General features: G+C 43.3%; 65 non-coding genes across 65 annotated transcripts; 32 read left to right on the forward strand and 33 right to left on the reverse strand.

Moving 5' to 3' along the window:
• Positions 1-161: 161 nt before the first annotated feature.
• On the reverse strand, positions 162-250 carry Trnay-gua. The gene is given in 2 exon segments: positions 162-197; positions 214-250. It is a non-coding gene; the product is annotated as a tRNA-Tyr (tRNA).
• A 248-nt stretch (positions 251-498) lies between these two features.
• On the forward strand, positions 499-570 carry Trnaq-cug. The gene has a single exon. It is a non-coding gene; the product is annotated as a tRNA-Gln (tRNA).
• A 358-nt stretch (positions 571-928) lies between these two features.
• Trnay-gua lies at positions 929-1,017 on the reverse strand. The gene is given in 2 exon segments: positions 929-964; positions 981-1,017. It is a non-coding gene; the product is annotated as a tRNA-Tyr (tRNA).
• Positions 1,018-1,262: 245 nt separating this feature from the next.
• Positions 1,263-1,334, forward strand: Trnaq-cug. The gene has a single exon. It is a non-coding gene; the product is annotated as a tRNA-Gln (tRNA).
• Positions 1,335-1,692: 358 nt separating this feature from the next.
• On the reverse strand, positions 1,693-1,781 carry Trnay-gua. The gene is given in 2 exon segments: positions 1,693-1,728; positions 1,745-1,781. It is a non-coding gene; the product is annotated as a tRNA-Tyr (tRNA).
• A 248-nt stretch (positions 1,782-2,029) lies between these two features.
• Trnaq-cug lies at positions 2,030-2,101 on the forward strand. The gene has a single exon. It is a non-coding gene; the product is annotated as a tRNA-Gln (tRNA).
• A 358-nt stretch (positions 2,102-2,459) lies between these two features.
• On the reverse strand, positions 2,460-2,548 carry Trnay-gua. The gene is given in 2 exon segments: positions 2,460-2,495; positions 2,512-2,548. It is a non-coding gene; the product is annotated as a tRNA-Tyr (tRNA).
• A 248-nt stretch (positions 2,549-2,796) lies between these two features.
• Positions 2,797-2,868, forward strand: Trnaq-cug. The gene has a single exon. It is a non-coding gene; the product is annotated as a tRNA-Gln (tRNA).
• A 358-nt stretch (positions 2,869-3,226) lies between these two features.
• On the reverse strand, positions 3,227-3,315 carry Trnay-gua. Its single transcript is given in 2 exon segments — positions 3,227-3,262; positions 3,279-3,315. It is a non-coding gene; the product is annotated as a tRNA-Tyr (tRNA).
• Positions 3,316-3,563: 248 nt separating this feature from the next.
• Positions 3,564-3,635, forward strand: Trnaq-cug. The gene has a single exon. It is a non-coding gene; the product is annotated as a tRNA-Gln (tRNA).
• A 358-nt stretch (positions 3,636-3,993) lies between these two features.
• Positions 3,994-4,082, reverse strand: Trnay-gua. The gene is given in 2 exon segments: positions 3,994-4,029; positions 4,046-4,082. It is a non-coding gene; the product is annotated as a tRNA-Tyr (tRNA).
• Positions 4,083-4,330: 248 nt separating this feature from the next.
• Trnaq-cug lies at positions 4,331-4,402 on the forward strand. Its single transcript has one exon. It is a non-coding gene; the product is annotated as a tRNA-Gln (tRNA).
• Positions 4,403-4,760: 358 nt separating this feature from the next.
• Trnay-gua lies at positions 4,761-4,849 on the reverse strand. Its single transcript is given in 2 exon segments — positions 4,761-4,796; positions 4,813-4,849. It is a non-coding gene; the product is annotated as a tRNA-Tyr (tRNA).
• Positions 4,850-5,097: 248 nt separating this feature from the next.
• Trnaq-cug lies at positions 5,098-5,169 on the forward strand. The gene has a single exon. It is a non-coding gene; the product is annotated as a tRNA-Gln (tRNA).
• Positions 5,170-5,527: 358 nt separating this feature from the next.
• Trnay-gua lies at positions 5,528-5,616 on the reverse strand. The gene is given in 2 exon segments: positions 5,528-5,563; positions 5,580-5,616. It is a non-coding gene; the product is annotated as a tRNA-Tyr (tRNA).
• Positions 5,617-5,864: 248 nt separating this feature from the next.
• On the forward strand, positions 5,865-5,936 carry Trnaq-cug. Its single transcript has one exon. It is a non-coding gene; the product is annotated as a tRNA-Gln (tRNA).
• Positions 5,937-6,294: 358 nt separating this feature from the next.
• Trnay-gua lies at positions 6,295-6,383 on the reverse strand. Its single transcript is given in 2 exon segments — positions 6,295-6,330; positions 6,347-6,383. It is a non-coding gene; the product is annotated as a tRNA-Tyr (tRNA).
• A 248-nt stretch (positions 6,384-6,631) lies between these two features.
• Positions 6,632-6,703, forward strand: Trnaq-cug. Its single transcript has one exon. It is a non-coding gene; the product is annotated as a tRNA-Gln (tRNA).
• A 358-nt stretch (positions 6,704-7,061) lies between these two features.
• Trnay-gua lies at positions 7,062-7,150 on the reverse strand. The gene is given in 2 exon segments: positions 7,062-7,097; positions 7,114-7,150. It is a non-coding gene; the product is annotated as a tRNA-Tyr (tRNA).
• A 248-nt stretch (positions 7,151-7,398) lies between these two features.
• On the forward strand, positions 7,399-7,470 carry Trnaq-cug. The gene has a single exon. It is a non-coding gene; the product is annotated as a tRNA-Gln (tRNA).
• Positions 7,471-7,828: 358 nt separating this feature from the next.
• Positions 7,829-7,917, reverse strand: Trnay-gua. The gene is given in 2 exon segments: positions 7,829-7,864; positions 7,881-7,917. It is a non-coding gene; the product is annotated as a tRNA-Tyr (tRNA).
• A 248-nt stretch (positions 7,918-8,165) lies between these two features.
• Positions 8,166-8,237, forward strand: Trnaq-cug. The gene has a single exon. It is a non-coding gene; the product is annotated as a tRNA-Gln (tRNA).
• A 358-nt stretch (positions 8,238-8,595) lies between these two features.
• On the reverse strand, positions 8,596-8,684 carry Trnay-gua. Its single transcript is given in 2 exon segments — positions 8,596-8,631; positions 8,648-8,684. It is a non-coding gene; the product is annotated as a tRNA-Tyr (tRNA).
• A 248-nt stretch (positions 8,685-8,932) lies between these two features.
• On the forward strand, positions 8,933-9,004 carry Trnaq-cug. The gene has a single exon. It is a non-coding gene; the product is annotated as a tRNA-Gln (tRNA).
• A 358-nt stretch (positions 9,005-9,362) lies between these two features.
• On the reverse strand, positions 9,363-9,451 carry Trnay-gua. The gene is given in 2 exon segments: positions 9,363-9,398; positions 9,415-9,451. It is a non-coding gene; the product is annotated as a tRNA-Tyr (tRNA).
• Positions 9,452-9,699: 248 nt separating this feature from the next.
• On the forward strand, positions 9,700-9,771 carry Trnaq-cug. The gene has a single exon. It is a non-coding gene; the product is annotated as a tRNA-Gln (tRNA).
• A 358-nt stretch (positions 9,772-10,129) lies between these two features.
• Trnay-gua lies at positions 10,130-10,218 on the reverse strand. Its single transcript is given in 2 exon segments — positions 10,130-10,165; positions 10,182-10,218. It is a non-coding gene; the product is annotated as a tRNA-Tyr (tRNA).
• Positions 10,219-10,466: 248 nt separating this feature from the next.
• Trnaq-cug lies at positions 10,467-10,538 on the forward strand. The gene has a single exon. It is a non-coding gene; the product is annotated as a tRNA-Gln (tRNA).
• Positions 10,539-10,896: 358 nt separating this feature from the next.
• Positions 10,897-10,985, reverse strand: Trnay-gua. Its single transcript is given in 2 exon segments — positions 10,897-10,932; positions 10,949-10,985. It is a non-coding gene; the product is annotated as a tRNA-Tyr (tRNA).
• Positions 10,986-11,233: 248 nt separating this feature from the next.
• Positions 11,234-11,305, forward strand: Trnaq-cug. The gene has a single exon. It is a non-coding gene; the product is annotated as a tRNA-Gln (tRNA).
• Positions 11,306-11,663: 358 nt separating this feature from the next.
• Positions 11,664-11,752, reverse strand: Trnay-gua. The gene is given in 2 exon segments: positions 11,664-11,699; positions 11,716-11,752. It is a non-coding gene; the product is annotated as a tRNA-Tyr (tRNA).
• A 248-nt stretch (positions 11,753-12,000) lies between these two features.
• Trnaq-cug lies at positions 12,001-12,072 on the forward strand. Its single transcript has one exon. It is a non-coding gene; the product is annotated as a tRNA-Gln (tRNA).
• A 358-nt stretch (positions 12,073-12,430) lies between these two features.
• Positions 12,431-12,519, reverse strand: Trnay-gua. The gene is given in 2 exon segments: positions 12,431-12,466; positions 12,483-12,519. It is a non-coding gene; the product is annotated as a tRNA-Tyr (tRNA).
• A 248-nt stretch (positions 12,520-12,767) lies between these two features.
• Trnaq-cug lies at positions 12,768-12,839 on the forward strand. Its single transcript has one exon. It is a non-coding gene; the product is annotated as a tRNA-Gln (tRNA).
• Positions 12,840-13,197: 358 nt separating this feature from the next.
• Positions 13,198-13,286, reverse strand: Trnay-gua. Its single transcript is given in 2 exon segments — positions 13,198-13,233; positions 13,250-13,286. It is a non-coding gene; the product is annotated as a tRNA-Tyr (tRNA).
• Positions 13,287-13,534: 248 nt separating this feature from the next.
• On the forward strand, positions 13,535-13,606 carry Trnaq-cug. The gene has a single exon. It is a non-coding gene; the product is annotated as a tRNA-Gln (tRNA).
• A 358-nt stretch (positions 13,607-13,964) lies between these two features.
• Positions 13,965-14,053, reverse strand: Trnay-gua. The gene is given in 2 exon segments: positions 13,965-14,000; positions 14,017-14,053. It is a non-coding gene; the product is annotated as a tRNA-Tyr (tRNA).
• A 248-nt stretch (positions 14,054-14,301) lies between these two features.
• Positions 14,302-14,373, forward strand: Trnaq-cug. Its single transcript has one exon. It is a non-coding gene; the product is annotated as a tRNA-Gln (tRNA).
• A 358-nt stretch (positions 14,374-14,731) lies between these two features.
• On the reverse strand, positions 14,732-14,820 carry Trnay-gua. The gene is given in 2 exon segments: positions 14,732-14,767; positions 14,784-14,820. It is a non-coding gene; the product is annotated as a tRNA-Tyr (tRNA).
• A 248-nt stretch (positions 14,821-15,068) lies between these two features.
• Positions 15,069-15,140, forward strand: Trnaq-cug. Its single transcript has one exon. It is a non-coding gene; the product is annotated as a tRNA-Gln (tRNA).
• A 358-nt stretch (positions 15,141-15,498) lies between these two features.
• Positions 15,499-15,587, reverse strand: Trnay-gua. Its single transcript is given in 2 exon segments — positions 15,499-15,534; positions 15,551-15,587. It is a non-coding gene; the product is annotated as a tRNA-Tyr (tRNA).
• A 248-nt stretch (positions 15,588-15,835) lies between these two features.
• Trnaq-cug lies at positions 15,836-15,907 on the forward strand. Its single transcript has one exon. It is a non-coding gene; the product is annotated as a tRNA-Gln (tRNA).
• A 358-nt stretch (positions 15,908-16,265) lies between these two features.
• On the reverse strand, positions 16,266-16,354 carry Trnay-gua. Its single transcript is given in 2 exon segments — positions 16,266-16,301; positions 16,318-16,354. It is a non-coding gene; the product is annotated as a tRNA-Tyr (tRNA).
• Positions 16,355-16,602: 248 nt separating this feature from the next.
• Positions 16,603-16,674, forward strand: Trnaq-cug. The gene has a single exon. It is a non-coding gene; the product is annotated as a tRNA-Gln (tRNA).
• A 358-nt stretch (positions 16,675-17,032) lies between these two features.
• On the reverse strand, positions 17,033-17,121 carry Trnay-gua. Its single transcript is given in 2 exon segments — positions 17,033-17,068; positions 17,085-17,121. It is a non-coding gene; the product is annotated as a tRNA-Tyr (tRNA).
• Positions 17,122-17,369: 248 nt separating this feature from the next.
• Positions 17,370-17,441, forward strand: Trnaq-cug. Its single transcript has one exon. It is a non-coding gene; the product is annotated as a tRNA-Gln (tRNA).
• A 358-nt stretch (positions 17,442-17,799) lies between these two features.
• Positions 17,800-17,888, reverse strand: Trnay-gua. Its single transcript is given in 2 exon segments — positions 17,800-17,835; positions 17,852-17,888. It is a non-coding gene; the product is annotated as a tRNA-Tyr (tRNA).
• Positions 17,889-18,136: 248 nt separating this feature from the next.
• On the forward strand, positions 18,137-18,208 carry Trnaq-cug. Its single transcript has one exon. It is a non-coding gene; the product is annotated as a tRNA-Gln (tRNA).
• Positions 18,209-18,566: 358 nt separating this feature from the next.
• On the reverse strand, positions 18,567-18,655 carry Trnay-gua. Its single transcript is given in 2 exon segments — positions 18,567-18,602; positions 18,619-18,655. It is a non-coding gene; the product is annotated as a tRNA-Tyr (tRNA).
• A 248-nt stretch (positions 18,656-18,903) lies between these two features.
• Trnaq-cug lies at positions 18,904-18,975 on the forward strand. Its single transcript has one exon. It is a non-coding gene; the product is annotated as a tRNA-Gln (tRNA).
• A 358-nt stretch (positions 18,976-19,333) lies between these two features.
• On the reverse strand, positions 19,334-19,422 carry Trnay-gua. Its single transcript is given in 2 exon segments — positions 19,334-19,369; positions 19,386-19,422. It is a non-coding gene; the product is annotated as a tRNA-Tyr (tRNA).
• Positions 19,423-19,670: 248 nt separating this feature from the next.
• Positions 19,671-19,742, forward strand: Trnaq-cug. Its single transcript has one exon. It is a non-coding gene; the product is annotated as a tRNA-Gln (tRNA).
• A 358-nt stretch (positions 19,743-20,100) lies between these two features.
• Positions 20,101-20,189, reverse strand: Trnay-gua. Its single transcript is given in 2 exon segments — positions 20,101-20,136; positions 20,153-20,189. It is a non-coding gene; the product is annotated as a tRNA-Tyr (tRNA).
• A 248-nt stretch (positions 20,190-20,437) lies between these two features.
• Positions 20,438-20,509, forward strand: Trnaq-cug. The gene has a single exon. It is a non-coding gene; the product is annotated as a tRNA-Gln (tRNA).
• Positions 20,510-20,867: 358 nt separating this feature from the next.
• Trnay-gua lies at positions 20,868-20,956 on the reverse strand. The gene is given in 2 exon segments: positions 20,868-20,903; positions 20,920-20,956. It is a non-coding gene; the product is annotated as a tRNA-Tyr (tRNA).
• Positions 20,957-21,204: 248 nt separating this feature from the next.
• Positions 21,205-21,276, forward strand: Trnaq-cug. The gene has a single exon. It is a non-coding gene; the product is annotated as a tRNA-Gln (tRNA).
• A 358-nt stretch (positions 21,277-21,634) lies between these two features.
• Trnay-gua lies at positions 21,635-21,723 on the reverse strand. Its single transcript is given in 2 exon segments — positions 21,635-21,670; positions 21,687-21,723. It is a non-coding gene; the product is annotated as a tRNA-Tyr (tRNA).
• Positions 21,724-21,971: 248 nt separating this feature from the next.
• Positions 21,972-22,043, forward strand: Trnaq-cug. Its single transcript has one exon. It is a non-coding gene; the product is annotated as a tRNA-Gln (tRNA).
• Positions 22,044-22,401: 358 nt separating this feature from the next.
• On the reverse strand, positions 22,402-22,490 carry Trnay-gua. The gene is given in 2 exon segments: positions 22,402-22,437; positions 22,454-22,490. It is a non-coding gene; the product is annotated as a tRNA-Tyr (tRNA).
• Positions 22,491-22,738: 248 nt separating this feature from the next.
• Trnaq-cug lies at positions 22,739-22,810 on the forward strand. The gene has a single exon. It is a non-coding gene; the product is annotated as a tRNA-Gln (tRNA).
• Positions 22,811-23,168: 358 nt separating this feature from the next.
• On the reverse strand, positions 23,169-23,257 carry Trnay-gua. The gene is given in 2 exon segments: positions 23,169-23,204; positions 23,221-23,257. It is a non-coding gene; the product is annotated as a tRNA-Tyr (tRNA).
• Positions 23,258-23,505: 248 nt separating this feature from the next.
• Trnaq-cug lies at positions 23,506-23,577 on the forward strand. The gene has a single exon. It is a non-coding gene; the product is annotated as a tRNA-Gln (tRNA).
• Positions 23,578-23,935: 358 nt separating this feature from the next.
• Positions 23,936-24,024, reverse strand: Trnay-gua. Its single transcript is given in 2 exon segments — positions 23,936-23,971; positions 23,988-24,024. It is a non-coding gene; the product is annotated as a tRNA-Tyr (tRNA).
• Positions 24,025-24,272: 248 nt separating this feature from the next.
• Positions 24,273-24,344, forward strand: Trnaq-cug. The gene has a single exon. It is a non-coding gene; the product is annotated as a tRNA-Gln (tRNA).
• Positions 24,345-24,702: 358 nt separating this feature from the next.
• On the reverse strand, positions 24,703-24,791 carry Trnay-gua. Its single transcript is given in 2 exon segments — positions 24,703-24,738; positions 24,755-24,791. It is a non-coding gene; the product is annotated as a tRNA-Tyr (tRNA).
• Between the last annotated feature and the right edge of the window lie 138 nt (positions 24,792-24,929).

The following is a 24,929-nucleotide window of genomic DNA, read 5'->3' on the forward strand; positions in this document are numbered from 1 at the left end:
GAAATATCATTATCCTACGAAGGCTAAGAATCCCATGATTATCAACTAGCTACTAGAAGCTGAGCAAATGAATTTCCTTTAAAATAGGTTTAAAACATAGGGAGGTTCTGACCGAGTGGGCATGCTCTGGAGCCTCTTTGCTCCTGAGATTAGAAAAACAGTCCTCTGGGCCGGATTTGAACCAGCGACCTATGGATAACTGTGAATCTTCCACTACAGTCCACCGCTCTACCAACTGAGCTACCAGAGGCCCTGCATACTTTCTTATTCGTACTGATTGCTTTACGTCCGTCCCTGTCTTTCGTTTCCACACACTGCTACTCAGCGCTGCCATATAGACGCACAGGAAATGCAGTCATCGGCTGCAAGTGCAAACATTGCCCAGATTAAGTTTTATAATGCTCGATCGTGTCAATTATGTTAAAAAATGCAAGTAGGAAGTGTCTGAAGTACGTCAGAACACTGCTAAGTGTATTTACGAGTCCCATTCTCCTGTCTGGTTCCATGGTGTAACGGTTAGCACTCTGGACTCTGAATCCAGCGATCCGAGTTCGAATCTCGGTGGAACCTTCGTTTAGTCTAAATTTTCTGTAATAAGCGTTTCTCGCCGAGGAAGTAACAGCGATAGGCTCAGGGGTGTAGTTTCTACGTTTGTATTAAAAACGAGATGTCTATGAAACGGCTGAATATTGGTGCGACTATGTGACCTATATAGCACATTAAACGAGTAATGCCTGTAAGAGCAAGCAATTTTACTATAATTCGAAGAAATATCATTATCCTACGAAGGCTAAGAATCCCATGATTATCAACTAGCTACTAGAAGCTGAGCAAATGAATTTCCTTTAAAATAGGTTTAAAACATAGGGAGGTTCTGACCGAGTGGGCATGCTCTGGAGCCTCTTTGCTCCTGAGATTAGAAAAACAGTCCTCTGGGCCGGATTTGAACCAGCGACCTATGGATAACTGTGAATCTTCCACTACAGTCCACCGCTCTACCAACTGAGCTACCAGAGGCCCTGCATACTTTCTTATTCGTACTGATTGCTTTACGTCCGTCCCTGTCTTTCGTTTCCACACACTACTCAGCGCTGCCATATAGACGCACAGGAAATGCAGTCATCGGCTGCAAGTGCAAACATTGCCCAGATTAAGTTTTATAATGCTCGATCGTGTCAATTATGTTAAAAAATGCAAGTAGGAAGTGTCTGAAGTACGTCAGAACACTGCTAAGTGTATTTACGAGTCCCATTCTCCTGTCTGGTTCCATGGTGTAACGGTTAGCACTCTGGACTCTGAATCCAGCGATCCGAGTTCGAATCTCGGTGGAACCTTCGTTTAGTCTAAATTTTCTGTAATAAGCGTTTCTCGCCGAGGAAGTAACAGCGATAGGCTCAGGGGTGTAGTTTCTACGTTTGTATTAAAAACGAGATGTCTATGAAACGGCTGAATATTGGTGCGACTATGTGACCTATATAGCACATTAAACGAGTAATGCCTGTAAGAGCAAGCAATTTTACTATAATTCGAAGAAATATCATTATCCTACGAAGGCTAAGAATCCCATGATTATCAACTAGCTACTAGAAGCTGAGCAAATGAATTTCCTTTAAAATAGGTTTAAAACATAGGGAGGTTCTGACCGAGTGGGCATGCTCTGGAGCCTCTTTGCTCCTGAGATTAGAAAAACAGTCCTCTGGGCCGGATTTGAACCAGCGACCTATGGATAACTGTGAATCTTCCACTACAGTCCACCGCTCTACCAACTGAGCTACCAGAGGCCCTGCATACTTTCTTATTCGTACTGATTGCTTTACGTCCGTCCCTGTCTTTCGTTTCCACACACTGCTACTCAGCGCTGCCATATAGACGCACAGGAAATGCAGTCATCGGCTGCAAGTGCAAACATTGCCCAGATTAAGTTTTATAATGCTCGATCGTGTCAATTATGTTAAAAAATGCAAGTAGGAAGTGTCTGAAGTACGTCAGAACACTGCTAAGTGTATTTACGAGTCCCATTCTCCTGTCTGGTTCCATGGTGTAACGGTTAGCACTCTGGACTCTGAATCCAGCGATCCGAGTTCGAATCTCGGTGGAACCTTCGTTTAGTCTAAATTTTCTGTAATAAGCGTTTCTCGCCGAGGAAGTAACAGCGATAGGCTCAGGGGTGTAGTTTCTACGTTTGTATTAAAAACGAGATGTCTATGAAACGGCTGAATATTGGTGCGACTATGTGACCTATATAGCACATTAAACGAGTAATGCCTGTAAGAGCAAGCAATTTTACTATAATTCGAAGAAATATCATTATCCTACGAAGGCTAAGAATCCCATGATTATCAACTAGCTACTAGAAGCTGAGCAAATGAATTTCCTTTAAAATAGGTTTAAAACATAGGGAGGTTCTGACCGAGTGGGCATGCTCTGGAGCCTCTTTGCTCCTGAGATTAGAAAAACAGTCCTCTGGGCCGGATTTGAACCAGCGACCTATGGATAACTGTGAATCTTCCACTACAGTCCACCGCTCTACCAACTGAGCTACCAGAGGCCCTGCATACTTTCTTATTCGTACTGATTGCTTTACGTCCGTCCCTGTCTTTCGTTTCCACACACTGCTACTCAGCGCTGCCATATAGACGCACAGGAAATGCAGTCATCGGCTGCAAGTGCAAACATTGCCCAGATTAAGTTTTATAATGCTCGATCGTGTCAATTATGTTAAAAAATGCAAGTAGGAAGTGTCTGAAGTACGTCAGAACACTGCTAAGTGTATTTACGAGTCCCATTCTCCTGTCTGGTTCCATGGTGTAACGGTTAGCACTCTGGACTCTGAATCCAGCGATCCGAGTTCGAATCTCGGTGGAACCTTCGTTTAGTCTAAATTTTCTGTAATAAGCGTTTCTCGCCGAGGAAGTAACAGCGATAGGCTCAGGGGTGTAGTTTCTACGTTTGTATTAAAAACGAGATGTCTATGAAACGGCTGAATATTGGTGCGACTATGTGACCTATATAGCACATTAAACGAGTAATGCCTGTAAGAGCAAGCAATTTTACTATAATTCGAAGAAATATCATTATCCTACGAAGGCTAAGAATCCCATGATTATCAACTAGCTACTAGAAGCTGAGCAAATGAATTTCCTTTAAAATAGGTTTAAAACATAGGGAGGTTCTGACCGAGTGGGCATGCTCTGGAGCCTCTTTGCTCCTGAGATTAGAAAAACAGTCCTCTGGGCCGGATTTGAACCAGCGACCTATGGATAACTGTGAATCTTCCACTACAGTCCACCGCTCTACCAACTGAGCTACCAGAGGCGCTGCATACTTTCTTATTCGTACTGATTGCTTTACGTCCGTCCCTGTCTTTCGTTTCCACACACTGCTACTCAGCGCTGCCATATAGACGCACAGGAAATGCAGTCATCGGCTGCAAGTGCAAACATTGCCCAGATTAAGTTTTATAATGCTCGATCGTGTCAATTATGTTAAAAAATGCAAGTAGGAAGTGTCTGAAGTACGTCAGAACACTGCTAAGTGTATTTACGAGTCCCATTCTCCTGTCTGGTTCCATGGTGTAACGGTTAGCACTCTGGACTCTGAATCCAGCGATCCGAGTTCGAATCTCGGTGGAACCTTCGTTTAGTCTAAATTTTCTGTAATAAGCGTTTCTCGCCGAGGAAGTAACAGCGATAGGCTCAGGGGTGTAGTTTCTACGTTTGTATTAAAAACGAGATGTCTATGAAACGGCTGAATATTGGTGCGACTATGTGACCTATATAGCACATTAAACGAGTAATGCCTGTAAGAGCAAGCAATTTTACTATAATTCGAAGAAATATCATTATCCTACGAAGGCTAAGAATCCCATGATTATCAACTAGCTACTAGAAGCTGAGCAAATGAATTTCCTTTAAAATAGGTTTAAAACATAGGGAGGTTCTGACCGAGTGGGCATGCTCTGGAGCCTCTTTGCTCCTGAGATTAGAAAAACAGTCCTCTGGGCCGGATTTGAACCAGCGACCTATGGATAACTGTGAATCTTCCACTACAGTCCACCGCTCTACCAACTGAGCTACCAGAGGCCCTGCATACTTTCTTATTCGTACTGATTGCTTTACGTCCGTCCCTGTCTTTCGTTTCCACACACTGCTACTCAGCGCTGCCATATAGACGCACAGGAAATGCAGTCATCGGCTGCAAGTGCAAACATTGCCCAGATTAAGTTTTATAATGCTCGATCGTGTCAATTATGTTAAAAAATGCAAGTAGGAAGTGTCTGAAGTACGTCAGAACACTGCTAAGTGTATTTACGAGTCCCATTCTCCTGTCTGGTTCCATGGTGTAACGGTTAGCACTCTGGACTCTGAATCCAGCGATCCGAGTTCGAATCTCGGTGGAACCTTCGTTTAGTCTAAATTTTCTGTAATAAGCGTTTCTCGCCGAGGAAGTAACAGCGATAGGCTCAGGGGTGTAGTTTCTACGTTTGTATTAAAAACGAGATGTCTATGAAACGGCTGAATATTGGTGCGACTATGTGACCTATATAGCACATTAAACGAGTAATGCCTGTAAGAGCAAGCAATTTTACTATAATTCGAAGAAATATCATTATCCTACGAAGGCTAAGAATCCCATGATTATCAACTAGCTACTAGAAGCTGAGCAAATGAATTTCCTTTAAAATAGGTTTAAAACATAGGGAGGTTCTGACCGAGTGGGCATGCTCTGGAGCCTCTTTGCTCCTGAGATTAGAAAAACAGTCCTCTGGGCCGGATTTGAACCAGCGACCTATGGATAACTGTGAATCTTCCACTACAGTCCACCGCTCTACCAACTGAGCTACCAGAGGCCCTGCATACTTTCTTATTCGTACTGATTGCTTTACGTCCGTCCCTGTCTTTCGTTTCCACACACTGCTACTCAGCGCTGCCATATAGACGCACAGGAAATGCAGTCATCGGCTGCAAGTGCAAACATTGCCCAGATTAAGTTTTATAATGCTCGATCGTGTCAATTATGTTAAAAAATGCAAGTAGGAAGTGTCTGAAGTACGTCAGAACACTGCTAAGTGTATTTACGAGTCCCATTCTCCTGTCTGGTTCCATGGTGTAACGGTTAGCACTCTGGACTCTGAATCCAGCGATCCGAGTTCGAATCTCGGTGGAACCTTCGTTTAGTCTAAATTTTCTGTAATAAGCGTTTCTCGCCGAGGAAGTAACAGCGATAGGCTCAGGGGTGTAGTTTCTACGTTTGTATTAAAAACGAGATGTCTATGAAACGGCTGAATATTGGTGCGACTATGTGACCTATATAGCACATTAAACGAGTAATGCCTGTAAGAGCAAGCAATTTTACTATAATTCGAAGAAATATCATTATCCTACGAAGGCTAAGAATCCCATGATTATCAACTAGCTACTAGAAGCTGAGCAAATGAATTTCCTTTAAAATAGGTTTAAAACATAGGGAGGTTCTGACCGAGTGGGCATGCTCTGGAGCCTCTTTGCTCCTGAGATTAGAAAAACAGTCCTCTGGGCCGGATTTGAACCAGCGACCTATGGATAACTCTGAATCTTCCACTACAGTCCACCGCTCTACCAACTGAGCTACCAGAGGCCCTGCATACTTTCTTATTCGTACTGATTGCTTTACGTCCGTCCCTGTCTTTCGTTTCCACACACTGCTACTCAGCGCTGCCATATAGACGCACAGGAAATGCAGTCATCGGCTGCAAGTGCAAACATTGCCCAGATTAAGTTTTATAATGCTCGATCGTGTCAATTATGTTAAAAAATGCAAGTAGGAAGTGTCTGAAGTACGTCAGAACACTGCTAAGTGTATTTACGAGTCCCATTCTCCTGTCTGGTTCCATGGTGTAACGGTTAGCACTCTGGACTCTGAATCCAGCGATCCGAGTTCGAATCTCGGTGGAACCTTCGTTTAGTCTAAATTTTCTGTAATAAGCGTTTCTCGCCGAGGAAGTAACAGCGATAGGCTCAGGGGTGTAGTTTCTACGTTTGTATTAAAAACGAGATGTCTATGAAACGGCTGAATATTGGTGCGACTATGTGACCTATATAGCACATTAAACGAGTAATGCCTGTAAGAGCAAGCAATTTTACTATAATTCGAAGAAATATCATTATCCTACGAAGGCTAAGAATCCCATGATTATCAACTAGCTACTAGAAGCTGAGCAAATGAATTTCCTTTAAAATAGGTTTAAAACATAGGGAGGTTCTGACCGAGTGGGCATGCTCTGGAGCCTCTTTGCTCCTGAGATTAGAAAAACAGTCCTCTGGGCCGGATTTGAACCAGCGACCTATGGATAACTGTGAATCTTCCACTACAGTCCACCGCTCTACCAACTGAGCTACCAGAGGCCCTGCATACTTTCTTATTCGTACTGATTGCTTTACGTCCGTCCCTGTCTTTCGTTTCCACACACTGCTACTCAGCGCTGCCATATAGACGCACAGGAAATGCAGTCATCGGCTGCAAGTGCAAACATTGCCCAGATTAAGTTTTATAATGCTCGATCGTGTCAATTATGTTAAAAAATGCAAGTAGGAAGTGTCTGAAGTACGTCAGAACACTGCTAAGTGTATTTACGAGTCCCATTCTCCTGTCTGGTTCCATGGTGTAACGGTTAGCACTCTGGACTCTGAATCCAGCGATCCGAGTTCGAATCTCGGTGGAACCTTCGTTTAGTCTAAATTTTCTGTAATAAGCGTTTCTCGCCGAGGAAGTAACAGCGATAGGCTCAGGGGTGTAGTTTCTACGTTTGTATTAAAAACGAGATGTCTATGAAACGGCTGAATATTGGTGCGACTATGTGACCTATATAGCACATTAAACGAGTAATGCCTGTAAGAGCAAGCAATTTTACTATAATTCGAAGAAATATCATTATCCTACGAAGGCTAAGAATCCCATGATTATCAACTAGCTACTAGAAGCTGAGCAAATGAATTTCCTTTAAAATAGGTTTAAAACATAGGGAGGTTCTGACCGAGTGGGCATGCTCTGGAGCCTCTTTGCTCCTGAGATTAGAAAAACAGTCCTCTGGGCCGGATTTGAACCAGCGACCTATGGATAACTGTGAATCTTCCACTACAGTCCACCGCTCTACCAACTGAGCTACCAGAGGCCCTGCATACTTTCTTATTCGTACTGATTGCTTTACGTCCGTCCCTGTCTTTCGTTTCCACACACTGCTACTCAGCGCTGCCATATAGACGCACAGGAAATGCAGTCATCGGCTGCAAGTGCAAACATTGCCCAGATTAAGTTTTATAATGCTCGATCGTGTCAATTATGTTAAAAAATGCAAGTAGGAAGTGTCTGAAGTACGTCAGAACACTGCTAAGTGTATTTACGAGTCCCATTCTCCTGTCTGGTTCCATGGTGTAACGGTTAGCACTCTGGACTCTGAATCCAGCGATCCGAGTTCGAATCTCGGTGGAACCTTCGTTTAGTCTAAATTTTCTGTAATAAGCGTTTCTCGCCGAGGAAGTAACAGCGATAGGCTCAGGGGTGTAGTTTCTACGTTTGTATTAAAAACGAGATGTCTATGAAACGGCTGAATATTGGTGCGACTATGTGACCTATATAGCACATTAAACGAGTAATGCCTGTAAGAGCAAGCAATTTTACTATAATTCGAAGAAATATCATTATCCTACGAAGGCTAAGAATCCCATGATTATCAACTAGCTACTAGAAGCTGAGCAAATGAATTTCCTTTAAAATAGGTTTAAAACATAGGGAGGTTCTGACCGAGTGGGCATGCTCTGGAGCCTCTTTGCTCCTGAGATTAGAAAAACAGTCCTCTGGGCCGGATTTGAACCAGCGACCTATGGAAAACTGTGAATCTTCCACTACAGTCCACCGCTCTACCAACTGAGCTACCAGAGGCCCTGCATACTTTCTTATTCGTACTGATTGCTTTACGTCCGTCCCTGTCTTTCGTTTCCACACACTGCTACTCAGCGCTGCCATATAGACGCACAGGAAATGCAGTCATCGGCTGCAAGTGCAAACATTGCCCAGATTAAGTTTTATAATGCTCGATCGTGTCAATTATGTTAAAAAATGCAAGTAGGAAGTGTCTGAAGTACGTCAGAACACTGCTAAGTGTATTTACGAGTCCCATTCTCCTGTCTGGTTCCATGGTGTAACGGTTAGCACTCTGGACTCTGAATCCAGCGATCCGAGTTCGAATCTCGGTGGAACCTTCGTTTAGTCTAAATTTTCTGTAATAAGCGTTTCTCGCCGAGGAAGTAACAGCGATAGGCTCAGGGGTGTAGTTTCTACGTTTGTATTAAAAACGAGATGTCTATGAAACGGCTGAATATTGGTGCGACTATGTGACCTATATAGCACATTAAACGAGTAATGCCTGTAAGAGCAAGCAATTTTACTATAATTCGAAGAAATATCATTATCCTACGAAGGCTAAGAATCCCATGATTATCAACTAGCTACTAGAAGCTGAGCAAATGAATTTCCTTTAAAATAGGTTTAAAACATAGGGAGGTTCTGACCGAGTGGGCATGCTCTGGAGCCTCTTTGCTCCTGAGATTAGAAAAACAGTCCTCTGGGCCGGATTTGAACCAGCGACCTATGGATAACTGTGAATCTTCCACTACAGTCCACCGCTCTACCAACTGAGCTACCAGAGGCCCTGCATACTTTCTTATTCGTACTGATTGCTTTACGTCCGTCCCTGTCTTTCGTTTCCACACACTGCTACTCAGCGCTGCCATATAGACGCACAGGAAATGCAGTCATCGGCTGCAAGTGCAAACATTGCCCAGATTAAGTTTTATAATGCTCGATCGTGTCAATTATGTTAAAAAATGCAAGTAGGAAGTGTCTGAAGTACGTCAGAACACTGCTAAGTGTATTTACGAGTCCCATTCTCCTGTCTGGTTCCATGGTGTAACGGTTAGCACTCTGGACTCTGAATCCAGCGATCCGAGTTCGAATCTCGGTGGAACCTTCGTTTAGTCTAAATTTTCTGTAATAAGCGTTTCTCGCCGAGGAAGTAACAGCGATAGGCTCAGGGGTGTAGTTTCTACGTTTGTATTAAAAACGAGATGTCTATGAAACGGCTGAATATTGGTGCGACTATGTGACCTATATAGCACATTAAACGAGTAATGCCTGTAAGAGCAAGCAATTTTACTATAATTCGAAGAAATATCATTATCCTACGAAGGCTAAGAATCCCATGATTATCAACTAGCTACTAGAAGCTGAGCAAATGAATTTCCTTTAAAATAGGTTTAAAACATAGGGAGGTTCTGACCGAGTGGGCATGCTCTGGAGCCTCTTTGCTCCTGAGATTAGAAAAACAGTCCTCTGGGCCGGATTTGAACCAGCGACCTATGGATAACTGTGAATCTTCCACTACAGTCCACCGCTCTACCAACTGAGCTACCAGAGGCCCTGCATACTTTCTTATTCGTACTGATTGCTTTACGTCCGTCCCTGTCTTTCGTTTCCACACACTGCTACTCAGCGCTGCCATATAGACGCACAGGAAATGCAGTCATCGGCTGCAAGTGCAAACATTGCCCAGATTAAGTTTTATAATGCTCGATCGTGTCAATTATGTTAAAAAATGCAAGTAGGAAGTGTCTGAAGTACGTCAGAACACTGCTAAGTGTATTTACGAGTCCCATTCTCCTGTCTGGTTCCATGGTGTAACGGTTAGCACTCTGGACTCTGAATCCAGCGATCCGAGTTCGAATCTCGGTGGAACCTTCGTTTAGTCTAAATTTTCTGTAATAAGCGTTTCTCGCCGAGGAAGTAACAGCGATAGGCTCAGGGGTGTAGTTTCTACGTTTGTATTAAAAACGAGATGTCTATGAAACGGCTGAATATTGGTGCGACTATGTGACCTATATAGCACATTAAACGAGTAATGCCTGTAAGAGCAAGCAATTTTACTATAATTCGAAGAAATATCATTATCCTACGAAGGCTAAGAATCCCATGATTATCAACTAGCTACTAGAAGCTGAGCAAATGAATTTCCTTTAAAATAGGTTTAAAACATAGGGAGGTTCTGACCGAGTGGGCATGCTCTGGAGCCTCTTTGCTCCTGAGATTAGAAAAACAGTCCTCTGGGCCGGATTTGAACCAGCGACCTATGGAAAACTGTGAATCTTCCACTACAGTCCACCGCTCTACCAACTGAGCTACCAGAGGCCCTGCATACTTTCTTATTCGTACTGATTGCTTTACGTCCGTCCCTGTCTTTCGTTTCCACACACTGCTACTCAGCGCTGCCATATAGACGCACAGGAAATGCAGTCATCGGCTGCAAGTGCAAACATTGCCCAGATTAAGTTTTATAATGCTCGATCGTGTCAATTATGTTAAAAAATGCAAGTAGGAAGTGTCTGAAGTACGTCAGAACACTGCTAAGTGTATTTACGAGTCCCATTCTCCTGTCTGGTTCCATGGTGTAACGGTTAGCACTCTGGACTCTGAATCCAGCGATCCGAGTTCGAATCTCGGTGGAACCTTCGTTTAGTCTAAATTTTCTGTAATAAGCGTTTCTCGCCGAGGAAGTAACAGCGATAGGCTCAGGGGTGTAGTTTCTACGTTTGTATTAAAAACGAGATGTCTATGAAACGGCTGAATATTGGTGCGACTATGTGACCTATATAGCACATTAAACGAGTAATGCCTGTAAGAGCAAGCAATTTTACTATAATTCGAAGAAATATCATTATCCTACGAAGGCTAAGAATCCCATGATTATCAACTAGCTACTAGAAGCTGAGCAAATGAATTTCCTTTAAAATAGGTTTAAAACATAGGGAGGTTCTGACCGAGTGGGCATGCTCTGGAGCCTCTTTGCTCCTGAGATTAGAAAAACAGTCCTCTGGGCCGGATTTGAACCAGCGACCTTTGGATAACTGTGAATCTTCCACTACAGTCCACCGCTCTACCAACTGAGCTACCAGAGGCCCTGCATACTTTCTTATTCGTACTGATTGCTTTACGTCCGTCCCTGTCTTTCGTTTCCACACACTGCTACTCAGCGCTGCCATATAGACGCACAGGAAATGCAGTCATCGGCTGCAAGTGCAAACATTGCCCAGATTAAGTTTTATAATGCTCGATCGTGTCAATTATGTTAAAAAATGCAAGTAGGAAGTGTCTGAAGTACGTCAGAACACTGCTAAGTGTATTTACGAGTCCCATTCTCCTGTCTGGTTCCATGGTGTAACGGTTAGCACTCTGGACTCTGAATCCAGCGATCCGAGTTCGAATCTCGGTGGAACCTTCGTTTAGTCTAAATTTTCTGTAATAAGCGTTTCTCGCCGAGGAAGTAACAGCGATAGGCTCAGGGGTGTAGTTTCTACGTTTGTATTAAAAACGAGATGTCTATGAAACGGCTGAATATTGGTGCGACTATGTGACCTATATAGCACATTAAACGAGTAATGCCTGTAAGAGCAAGCAATTTTACTATAATTCGAAGAAATATCATTATCCTACGAAGGCTAAGAATCCCATGATTATCAACTAGCTACTAGAAGCTGAGCAAATGAATTTCCTTTAAAATAGGTTTAAAACATAGGGAGGTTCTGACCGAGTGGGCATGCTCTGGAGCCTCTTTGCTCCTGAGATTAGAAAAACAGTCCTCTGGGCCGGATTTGAACCAGCGACCTATGGATAACTGTGAATCTTCCACTACAGTCCACCGCTCTACCAACTGAGCTACCAGAGGCCCTGCATACTTTCTTATTCGTACTGATTGCTTTACGTCCGTCCCTGTCTTTCGTTTCCACACACTGCTACTCAGCGCTGCCATATAGACGCACAGGAAATGCAGTCATCGGCTGCAAGTGCAAACATTGCCCAGATTAAGTTTTATAATGCTCGATCGTGTCAATTATGTTAAAAAATGCAAGTAGGAAGTGTCTGAAGTACGTCAGAACACTGCTAAGTGTATTTACGAGTCCCATTCTCCTGTCTGGTTCCATGGTGTAACGGTTAGCACTCTGGACTCTGAATCCAGCGATCCGAGTTCGAATCTCGGTGGAACCTTCGTTTAGTCTAAATTTTCTGTAATAAGCGTTTCTCGCCGAGGAAGTAACAGCGATAGGCTCAGGGGTGTAGTTTCTACGTTTGTATTAAAAACGAGATGTCTATGAAACGGCTGAATATTGGTGCGACTATGTGACCTATATAGCACATTAAACGAGTAATGCCTGTAAGAGCAAGCAATTTTACTATAATTCGAAGAAATATCATTATCCTACGAAGGCTAAGAATCCCATGATTATCAACTAGCTACTAGAAGCTGAGCAAATGAATTTCCTTTAAAATAGGTTTAAAACATAGGGAGGTTCTGACCGAGTGGGCATGCTCTGGAGCCTCTTTGCTCCTGAGATTAGAAAAACAGTCCTCTGGGCCGGATTTGAACCAGCGACCTATGGATAACTGTGAATCTTCCACTACAGTCCACCGCTCTACCAACTGAGCTACCAGAGGCCCTGCATACTTTCTTATTCGTACTGATTGCTTTACGTCCGTCCCTGTCTTTCGTTTCCACACACTGCTACTCAGCGCTGCCATATAGACGCACAGGAAATGCAGTCATCGGCTGCAAGTGCAAACATTGCCCAGATTAAGTTTTATAATGCTCGATCGTGTCAATTATGTTAAAAAATGCAAGTAGGAAGTGTCTGAAGTACGTCAGAACACTGCTAAGTGTATTTACGAGTCCGATTCTCCTGTCTGGTTCCATGGTGTAACGGTTAGCACTCTGGACTCTGAATCCAGCGATCCGAGTTCGAATCTCGGTGGAACCTTCGTTTAGTCTAAATTTTCTGTAATAAGCGTTTCTCGCCGAGGAAGTAACAGCGATAGGCTCAGGGGTGTAGTTTCTACGTTTGTATTAAAAACGAGATGTCTATGAAACGGCTGAATATTGGTGCGACTATGTGACCTATATAGCACATTAAACGAGTAATGCCTGTAAGAGCAAGCAATTTTACTATAATTCGAAGAAATATCATTATCCTACGAAGGCTAAGAATCCCATGATTATCAACTAGCTACTAGAAGCTGAGCAAATGAATTTCCTTTAAAATAGGTTTAAAACATAGGGAGGTTCTGACCGAGTGGGCATGCTCTGGAGCCTCTTTGCTCCTGAGATTAGAAAAACAGTCCTCTGGGCCGGATTTGAACCAGCGACCTATGGATAACTGTGAATCTTCCACTACAGTCCACCGCTCTACCAACTGAGCTACCAGAGGCCCTGCATACTTTCTTATTCGTACTGATTGCTTTACGTCCGTCCCTGTCTTTCGTTTCCACACACTGCTACTCAGCGCTGCCATATAGACGCACAGGAAATGCAGTCATCGGCTGCAAGTGCAAACATTGCCCAGATTAAGTTTTATAATGCTCGATCGTGTCAATTATGTTAAAAAATGCAAGTAGGAAGTGTCTGAAGTACGTCAGAACACTGCTAAGTGTATTTACGAGTCCCATTCTCCTGTCTGGTTCCATGGTGTAACGGTTAGCACTCTGGACTCTGAATCCAGCGATCCGAGTTCGAATCTCGGTGGAACCTTCGTTTAGTCTAAATTTTCTGTAATAAGCGTTTCTCGCCGAGGAAGTAACAGCGATAGGCTCAGGGGTGTAGTTTCTACGTTTGTATTAAAAACGAGATGTCTATGAAACGGCTGAATATTGGTGCGACTATGTGACCTATATAGCACATTAAACGAGTAATGCCTGTAAGAGCAAGCAATTTTACTATAATTCGAAGAAATATCATTATCCTACGAAGGCTAAGAATCCCATGATTATCAACTAGCTACTAGAAGCTGAGCAAATGAATTTCCTTTAAAATAGGTTTAAAACATAGGGAGGTTCTGACCGAGTGGGCATGCTCTGGAGCCTCTTTGCTCCTGAGATTAGAAAAACAGTCCTCTGGGCCGGATTTGAACCAGCGACCTATGGATAACTGTGAATCTTCCACTACAGTCCACCGCTCTACCAACTGAGCTACCAGAGGCCCTGCATACTTTCTTATTCGTACTGATTGCTTTACGTCCGTCCCTGTCTTTCGTTTCCACACACTGCTACTCAGCGCTGCCATATAGACGCACAGGAAATGCAGTCATCGGCTGCAAGTGCAAACATTGCCCAGATTAAGTTTTATAATGCTCGATCGTGTCAATTATGTTAAAAAATGCAAGTAGGAAGTGTCTGAAGTACGTCAGAACACTGCTAAGTGTATTTACGAGTCCCATTCTCCTGTCTGGTTCCATGGTGTAACGGTTAGCACTCTGGACTCTGAATCCAGCGATCCGAGTTCGAATCTCGGTGGAACCTTCGTTTAGTCTAAATTTTCTGTAATAAGCGTTTCTCGCCGAGGAAGTAACAGCGATAGGCTCAGGGGTGTAGTTTCTACGTTTGTATTAAAAACGAGATGTCTATGAAACGGCTGAATATTGGTGCGACTATGTGACCTATATAGCACATTAAACGAGTAATGCCTGTAAGAGCAAGCAATTTTACTACAATTCGAAGAAATATCATTATCCTACGAAGGCTAAGAATCCCATGATTATCAACTAGCTACTAGAAGCTGAGCAAATGAATTTCCTTTAAAATAGGTTTAAAACATAGGGAGGTTCTGACCGAGTGGGCATGCTCTGGAGCCTCTTTGCTCCTGAGATTAGAAAAACAGTCCTCTGGGCCGGATTTGAACCAGCGACCTATGGATAACTGTGAATCTTCCACTACAGTCCACCGCTCTACCAACTGAGCTACCAGAGGCCCTGCATACTTTCTTATTCGTACTGATTGCTTTACGTCCGTCCCTGTCTTTCGTTTCCACACACTGCTACTCAGCGCTGCCATATAGACGCACAGGAAATGCAGTCATCGGCTGCAAGTGCAAACATTGCCCAGATTAAGTTTTATAATGCTCGATCGTGTCAATTATGTTAAAAAATGCAAGTAGGAAGTGTCTGAAGTACGTCAGAACACTGCTAAGTGTATTTACGAGTCCCATTCTCCTGTCTGGTTCCATGGTGTAACGGTTAGCACTCTGGACTCTGAATCCAGCGATCCGAGTTCGAATCTCGGTGGAACCTTCGTTTAGTCTAAATTTTCTGTAATAAGCGTTTCTCGCCGAGGAAGTAACAGCGATAGGCTCAGGGGTGTAGTTTCTACGTTTGTATTAAAAACGAGATGTCTATGAAACGGCTGAATATTGGTGCGACTATGTGACCTATATAGCACATTAAACGAGTAATGCCTGTAAGAGCAAGCAATTTTACTATAATTCGAAGAAATATCATTAACCTACGAAGGCTAAGAATCCCATGATTATCAACTAGCTACTAGAAGCTGAGCAAATGAATTTCCTTTAAAATAGGTTTAAAACATAGGGAGGTTCTGACCGAGTGGGCATGCTCTGGAGCCTCTTTGCTCCTGAGATTAGAAAAACAGTCCTCTGGGCCGGATTTGAACCAGCGACCTATGGATAACTGTGAATCTTCCACTACAGTCCACCGCTCTACCAACTGAGCTACCAGAGGCCCTGCATACTTTCTTATTCGTACTGATTGCTTTACGTCCGTCCCTGTCTTTCGTTTCCACACACTGCTACTCAGCGCTGCCATATAGACGCACAGGAAATGCAGTCATCGGCTGCAAGTGCAAACATTGCCCAGATTAAGTTTTATAATGCTCGATCGTGTCAATTATGTTAAAAAATGCAAGTAGGAAGTGTCTGAAGTACGTCAGAACACTGCTAAGTGTATTTACGAGTCCCATTCTCCTGTCTGGTTCCATGGTGTAACGGTTAGCACTCTGGACTCTGAATCCAGCGATCCGAGTTCGAATCTCGGTGGAACCTTCGTTTAGTCTAAATTTTCTGTAATAAGCGTTTCTCGCCGAGGAAGTAACAGCGATAGGCTCAGGGGTGTAGTTTCTACGTTTGTATTAAAAACGAGATGTCTATGAAACGGCTGAATATTGGTGCGACTATGTGACCTATATAGCACATTAAACGAGTAATGCCTGTAAGAGCAAGCAATTTTACTATAATTCGAAGAAATATCATTATCCTACGAAGGCTAAGAATCCCATGATTATCAACTAGCTACTAGAAGCTGAGCAAATGAATTTCCTTTAAAATAGGTTTAAAACATAGGGAGGTTCTGACCGAGTGGGCATGCTCTGGAGCCTCTTTGCTCCTGAGATTAGAAAAACAGTCCTCTGGGCCGGATTTGAACCAGCGACCTATGGATAACTGTGAATCTTCCACTACAGTCCACCGCTCTACCAACTGAGCTACCAGAGGCCCTGCATACTTTCTTATTCGTACTGATTGCTTTACGTCCGTCCCTGTCTTTCGTTTCCACACACTGCTACTCAGCGCTGCCATATAGACGCACAGGAAATGCAGTCATCGGCTGCAAGTGCAAACATTGCCCAGATTAAGTTTTATAATGCTCGATCGTGTCAATTATGTTAAAAAATGCAAGTAGGAAGTGTCTGAAGTACGTCAGAACACTGCTAAGTGCATTTACGAGTCCCATTCTCCTGTCTGGTTCCATGGTGTAACGGTTAGCACTCTGGACTCTGAATCCAGCGATCCGAGTTCGAATCTCGGTGGAACCTTCGTTTAGTCTAAATTTTCTGTAATAAGCGTTTCTCGCCGAGGAAGTAACAGCGATAGGCTCAGGGGTGTAGTTTCTACGTTTGTATTAAAAACGAGATGTCTATGAAACGGCTGAATATTGGTGCGACTATGTGACCTATATAGCACATTAAACGAGTAATGCCTGTAAGAGCAAGCAATTTTACTATAATTCGAAGAAATATCATTATCCTACGAAGGCTAAGAATCCCATGATTATCAACTAGCTACTAGAAGCTGAGCAAATGAATTTCCTTTAAAATAGGTTTAAAACATAGGGAGGTTCTGACCGAGTGGGCATGCTCTGGAGCCTCTTTGCTCCTGAGATTAGAAAAACAGTCCTCTGGGCCGGATTTGAACCAGCGACCTATGGATAACTGTGAATCTTCCACTACAGTCCACCGCTCTACCAACTGAGCTACCAGAGGCCCTGCATACTTTCTTATTCGTACTGATTGCTTTACGTCCGTCCCTGTCTTTCGTTTCCACACACTGCTACTCAGCGCTGCCATATAGACGCACAGGAAATGCAGTCATCGGCTGCAAGTGCAAACATTGCCCAGATTAAGTTTTATAATGCTCGATCGTGTCAATTATGTTAAAAAATGCAAGTAGGAAGTGTCTGAAGTACGTCAGAACACTGCTAAGTGTATTTACGAGTCCCATTCTCCTGTCTGGTTCCATAGTGTAACGGTTAGCACTCTGGACTCTGAATCCAGCGATCCGAGTTCGAATCTCGGTGGAACCTTCGTTTAGTCTAAATTTTCTGTAATAAGCGTTTCTCGCCGAGGAAGTAACAGCGATAGGCTCAGGGGTGTAGTTTCTACGTTTGTATTAAAAACGAGATGTCTATGAAACGGCTGAATATTGGTGCGACTATGTGACCTATATAGCACATTAAACGAGTAATGCCTGTAAGAGCAAGCAATTTTACTATAATTCGAAGAAATATCATTATCCTACGAAGGCTAAGAATCCCATGATTATCAACTAGCTACTAGAAGCTGAGCAAATGAATTTCCTTTAAAATAGGTTTAAAACATAGGGAGGTTCTGACCGAGTGGGCATGCTCTGGAGCCTCTTTGCTCCTGAGATTAGAAAAACAGTCCTCTGGGCCGGATTTGAACCAGCGACCTATGGATAACTGTGAATCTTCCACTACAGTCCACCGCTCTACCAACTGAGCTACCAGAGGCCCTGCATACTTTCTTATTCGTACTGATTGCTTTACGTCCGTCCCTGTCTTTCGTTTCCACACACTGCTACTCAGCGCTGCCATATAGACGCACAGGAAATGCAGTCATCGGCTGCAAGTGCAAACATTGCCCAGATTAAGTTTTATAATGCTCGATCGTGTCAATTATGTTAAAAAATGCAAGTAGGAAGTGTCTGAAGTACGTCAGAACACTGCTAAGTGTATTTACGAGTCCGAGTCTCCTGTCTGGTTCCATGGTGTAACGGTTAGCACTCTGGACTCTGAATCCAGCGATCCGAGTTCGAATCTCGGTGGAACCTTCGTTTAGTCTAAATTTTCTGTAATAAGCGTTTCTCGCCGAGGAAGTAACAGCGATAGGCTCAGGGGTGTAGTTTCTACGTTTGTATTAAAAACGAGATGTCTATGAAACGGCTGAATATTGGTGCGACTATGTGACCTATATAGCACATTAAACGAGTAATGCCTGTAAGAGCAAGCAATTTTACTATAATTCGAAGAAATATCATTATCCTACGAAGGCTAAGAATCCCATGATTATCAACTAGCTACTAGAAGCTGAGCAAATGAATTTCCTTTAAAATAGGTTTAAAACATAGGGAGGTTCTGACCGAGTGGGCATGCTCTGGAGCCTCTTTGCTCCTGAGATTAGAAAAACAGTCCTCTGGGCCGGATTTGAACCAGCGACCTATGGATAACTGTGAATCTTCCACTACAGTCCACCGCTCTACCAACTGAGCTACCAGAGGCCCTGCATACTTTCTTATTCGTACTGATTGCTTTACGTCCGTCCCTGTCTTTCGTTTCCACACACTGCTACTCAGCGCTGCCATATAGACGCACAGGAAATGCAGTCATCGGCTGCAAGTGCAAACATTGCCCAGATTAAGTTTTATAATGCTCGATCGTGTCAATTATGTTAAAAAATGCAAGTAGGAAGTGTCTGAAGTACGTCAGAACACTGCTAAGTGTATTTACGAGTCCCATTCTCCTGTCTGGTTCCATGGTGTAACGGTTAGCACTCTGGACTCTGAATCCAGCGATCCGAGTTCGAATCTCGGTGGAACCTTCGTTTAGTCTAAATTTTCTGTAATAAGCGTTTCTCGCCGAGGAAGTAACAGCGATAGGCTCAGGGGTGTAGTTTCTACGTTTGTATTAAAAACGAGATGTCTATGAAACGGCTGAATATTGGTGCGACTATGTGACCTATATAGCACATTAAACGAGTAATGCCTGTAAGAGCAAGCAATTTTACTATAATTCGAAGAAATATCATTATCCTACGAAGGCTAAGAATCCCATGATTATCAACTAGCTACTAGAAGCTGAGCAAATGAATTTCCTTTAAAATAGGTTTAAAACATAGGGAGGTTCTGACCGAGTGGGCATGCTCTGGAGCCTCTTTGCTCCTGAGATTAGAAAAACAGTCCTCTGGGCCGGATTTGAACCAGCGACCTATGGATAACTGTGAATCTTCCACTACAGTCCACCGCTCTACCAACTGAGCTACCAGAGGCCCTGCATACTTTCTTATTCGTACTGATTGCTTTACGTCCGTCCCTGTCTTTCGTTTCCACACACTGCTACTCAGCGCTGCCATATAGACGCACAGGAAATGCAGTCATCGGCTGCAAGTGCAAACATTGCCCAGATTAAGTTTTATAATGCTCGATCGTGTCAATTATGTTAAAAAATGCAAGTAGGAAGTGTCTGAAGTACGTCAGAACACTGCTAAGTGTATTTACGAGTCCCATTCTCCTGTCTGGTTCCATGGTGTAACGGTTAGCACTCTGGACTCTGAATCCAGCGATCCGAGTTCGAATCTCGGTGGAACCTTCGTTTAGTCTAAATTTTCTGTAATAAGCGTTTCTCGCCGAGGAAGTAACAGCGATAGGCTCAGGGGTGTAGTTTCTACGTTTGTATTAAAAACGAGATGTCTATGAAACGGCTGAATATTGGTGCGACTATGTGACCTATATAGCACATTAAACGAGTAATGCCTGTAAGAGCAAGCAATTTTACTATAATTCGAAGAAATATCATTATCCTACGAAGGCTAAGAATCCCATGATTATCAACTAGCTACTAGAAGCTGAGCAAATGAATTTCCTTTAAAATAGGTTTAAAACATAGGGAGGTTCTGACCGAGTGGGCATGCTCTGGAGCCTCTTTGCTCCTGAGATTAGAAAAACAGTCCTCTGGGCCGGATTTGAACCAGCGACCTATGGATAACTGTGAATCTTCCACTACAGTCCACCGCTCTACCAACTGAGCTACCAGAGGCCCTGCATACTTTCTTATTCGTACTGATTGCTTTACGTCCGTCCCTGTCTTTCGTTTCCACACACTGCTACTCAGCGCTGCCATATAGACGCACAGGAAATGCAGTCATCGGCTGCAAGTGCAAACATTGCCCAGATTAAGTTTTATAATGCTCGATCGTGTCAATTATGTTAAAAAATGCAAGTAGGAAGTGTCTGAAGTACGTCAGAACACTGCTAAGTGTATTTACGAGTCCCATTCTCCTGTCTGGTTCCATGGTGTAACGGTTAGCACTCTGGACTCTGAATCCAGCGATCCGAGTTCGAATCTCGGTGGAACCTTCGTTTAGTCTAAATTTTCTGTAATAAGCGTTTCTCGCCGAGGAAGTAACAGCGATAGGCTCAGGGGTGTAGTTTCTACGTTTGTATTAAAAACGAGATGTCTATGAAACGGCTGAATATTGGTGCGACTATGTGACCTATATAGCACATTAAACGAGTAATGCCTGTAAGAGCAAGCAATTTTACTATAATTCGAAGAAATATCATTATCCTACGAAGGCTAAGAATCCCATGATTATCAACTAGCTACTAGAAGCTGAGCAAATGAATTTCCTTTAAAATAGGTTTAAAACATAGGGAGGTTCTGACCGAGTGGGCATGCTCTGGAGCCTCTTTGCTCCTGAGATTAGAAAAACAGTCCTCTGGGCCGGATTTGAACCAGCGACCTATGGATAACTGTGAATCTTCCACTACAGTCCACCGCTCTACCAACTGAGCTACCAGAGGCCCTGCATACTTTCTTATTCGTACTGATTGCTTTACGTCCGTCCCTGTCTTTCGTTTCCACACACTGCTACTCAGCGCTGCCATATAGACGCACAGGAAATGCAGTCATCGGCTGCAAGTGCAAACATTGCCCAGATTAAGTTTTATAATGCTCGATCGTGTCAATTATGTTAAAAAATGCAAGTAGGAAGTGTCTGAAGTACGTCAGAACACTGCTAAGTGTATTTACGAGTCCCATTCTCCTGTCTGGTTCCATGGTGTAACGGTTAGCACTCTGGACTCTGAATCCAGCGATCCGAGTTCGAGTCTCGGTGGAACCTTCGTTTAGTCTAAATTTTCTGTAATAAGCGTTTCTCGCCGAGGAAGTAACAGCGATAGGCTCAGGGGTGTAGTTTCTACGTTTGTATTAAAAACGAGATGTCTATGAAACGGCTGAATATTGGTGCGACTATGTGACCTATATAGCACATTAAACGAGTAATGCCTGTAAGAGCAAGCAATTTTACTATAATTCGAAGAAATATCATTATCCTACGAAGGCTAAGAATCCCATGATTATCAACTAGCTACTAGAAGCTGAGCAAATGAATTTCCTTTAAAATAGGTTTAAAACATAGGGAGGTTCTGACCGAGTGGGCATGCTCTGGAGCCTCTTTGCTCCTGAGATTAGAAAAACAGTCCTCTGGGCCGGATTTGAACCAGCGACCTATGGATAACTGTGAATCTTCCACTACAGTCCACCGCTCTACCAACTGAGCTACCAGAGGCCCTGCATACTTTCTTATTCGTACTGATTGCTTTACGTCCGTCCCTGTCTTTCGTTTCCACACACTGCTACTCAGCGCTGCCATATAGACGCACAGGAAATGCAGTCATCGGCTGCAAGTGCAAACATTGCCCAGATTAAGTTTTATAATGCTCGATCGTGTCAATTATGTTAAAAAATGCAAGTAGGAAGTGTCTGAAGTACGTCAGAACACTGCTAAGTGTATTTACGAGTCCCATTCTCCTGTCTGGTTCCATGGTGTAACGGTTAGCACTCTGGACTCTGAATCCAGCGATCCGAGTTCGAATCTCGGTGGAACCTTCGTTTAGTCTAAATTTTCTGTAATAAGCGTTTCTCGCCGAGGAAGTAACAGCGATAGGCTCAGGGGTGTAGTTTCTACGTTTGTATTAAAAACGAGATGTCTATGAAACGGCTGAATATTGGTGCGACTATGTGACCTATATAGCACATTAAACGAGTAATGCCTGTAAGAGCAAGCAATTTTACTATAATTCGAAGAAATATCATTATCCTACGAAGGCTAAGAATCCCATGATTATCAACTAGCTACTAGAAGCTGAGCAAATGAATTTCCTTTAAAATAGGTTTAAAACATAGGGAGGTTCTGACCGAGTGGGCATGCTCTGGAGCCTCTTTGCTCCTGAGATTAGAAAAACAGTCCTCTGGGCCGGATTTGAACCAGCGACCTATGGATAACTGTGAATCTTCCACTACAGTCCACCGCTCTACCAACTGAGCTACCAGAGGCCCTGCATACTTTCTTATTCGTACTGATTGCTTTACGTCCGTCCCTGTCTTTCGTTTCCACACACTGCTACTCAGCGCTGCCATATAGACGCACAGGAAATGCAGTCATCGGCTGCAAGTGCAAACATTGCCCAGATTAAGTTTTATAATGCTCGATCGTGTCAATTATGTTAAAAAATGCAAGTAGGAAGTGTCTGAAGTACGTCAGAACACTGCTAAGTGTATTTACGAGTCCCATTCTCCTGTCTGGTTCCATGGTGTAACGGTTAGCACTCTGGACTCTGAATCCAGCGATCCGAGTTCGAATCTCGGTGGAACCTTCGTTTAGTCTAAATTTTCTGTAATAAGCGTTTCTCGCCGAGGAAGTAACAGCGATAGGCTCAGGGGTGTAGTTTCTACGTTTGTATTAAAAACGAGATGTCTATGAAACGGCTGAATATTGGTGCGACTATGTGACCTATATAGCACATTAAACGAGTAATGCCTGTAAGAGCAAGCAATTTTACTATAATTCGAAGAAATATCATTATCCTACGAAGGCTAAGAATCCCATGATTATCAACTAGCTACTAGAAGCTGAGCAAATGAATTTCCTTTAAAATAGGTTTAAAACATAGGGAGGTTCTGACCGAGTGGGCATGCTCTGGAGCCTCTTTGCTCCTGAGATTAGAAAAACAGTCCTCTGGGCCGGATTTGAACCAGCGACCTAAGGATAACTGTGAATCTTCCACTACAGTCCACCGCTCTACCAACTGAGCTACCAGAGGCCCTGCATACTTTCTTATTCGTACTGATTGCTTTACGTCCGTCCCTGTCTTTCGTTTCCACACACTGCTACTCAGCGCTGCCATATAGACGCACAGGAAATGCAGTCATCGGCTGCAAGTGCAAACATTGCCCAGATTAAGTTTTATAATGCTCGATCGTGTCAATTATGTTAAAAAATGCAAGTAGGAAGTGTCTGAAGTACGTCAGAACACTGCTAAGTGTATTTACGAGTCCCATTCTCCTGTCTGGTTCCATGGTGTAACGGTTAGCACTCTGGACTCTGAATCCAGCGATCCGAGTTCGAATCTCGGTGGAACCTTCGTTTAGTCTAAATTTTCTGTAATAAGCGTTTCTCGCCGAGGAAGTAACAGCGATAGGCTCAGGGGTGTAGTTTCTACGTTTGTATTAAAAACGAGATGTCTATGAAACGGCTGAATATTGGTGCGACTATGTGACCTATATAGCACATTAAACGAGTAATGCCTGTAAGAGCAAGCAATTTTACTATAATTCGAAGAAATATCATTATCCTACGAAGGCTAAGAATCCCATGATTATCAACTAGCTACTAGAAGCTGAGCAAATGAATTTCCTTTAAAATAGGTTTAAAACATAGGGAGGTTCTGACCGAGTGGGCATGCTCTGGAGCCTCTTTGCTCCTGAGATTAGAAAAACAGTCCTCTGGGCCGGATTTGAACCAGCGACCTATGGATAACTGTGAATCTTCCACTACAGTCCACCGCTCTACCAACTGAGCTACCAGAGGCCCTGCATACTTTCTTATTCGTACTGATTGCTTTACGTCCGTCCCTGTCTTTCGTTTCCACACACTGCTACTCAGCGCTGCCATATAGACGCACAGGAAATGCAGTCATCGGCTGCAAGTGCAAACATTGCCCAGATTAAGTTTTATAATGCTCGATCGTGTCAATTATGTTAAAAAATGCAAGTAGGAAGTGTCTGAAGTACGTCAGAACACTGCTAAGTGTATTTACGAGTCCCATTCTCCTGTCTGGTTCCATGGTGTAACGGTTAGCACTCTGGACTCTGAATCCAGCGATCCGAGTTCGAATCTCGGTGGAACCTTCGTTTAGTCTAAATTTTCTGTAATAAGCGTTTCTCGCCGAGGAAGTAACAGCGATAGGCTCAGGGGTGTAGTTTCTACGTTTGTATTAAAAACGAGATGTCTATGAAACGGCTGAATATTGGTGCGACTATGTGACCTATATAGCACATTAAACGAGTAATGCCTGTAAGAGCAAGCAATTTTACTATAATTCGAAGAAATATCATTATCCTACGAAGGCTAAGAATCCCATGATTATCAACTAGCTACTAGAAGCTGAGCAAATGAATTTCCTTTAAAATAGGTTTAAAACATAGGGAGGTTCTGACCGAGTGGGCATGCTCTGGAGCCTCTTTGCTCCTGAGATTAGAAAAACAGTCCTCTGGGCCGGATTTGAACCAGCGACCTATGGATAACTGTGAATCTTCCACTACAGTCCACCGCTCTACCAACTGAGCTACCAGAGGCCCTGCATACTTTCTTATTCGTACTGATTGCTTTACGTCCGTCCCTGTCTTTCGTTTCCACACACTGCTACTCAGCGCTGCCATATAGACGCACAGGAAATGCAGTCATCGGCTGCAAGTGCAAACATTGCCCAGATT

The sequence above is a fragment of the Schistocerca piceifrons genome, unplaced genomic scaffold, assembly GCF_021461385.2.
Source record: "Schistocerca piceifrons isolate TAMUIC-IGC-003096 unplaced genomic scaffold, iqSchPice1.1 HiC_scaffold_2336, whole genome shotgun sequence".
NCBI classification, from domain to species: domain Eukaryota; kingdom Metazoa; phylum Arthropoda; class Insecta; order Orthoptera; family Acrididae; genus Schistocerca; species Schistocerca piceifrons.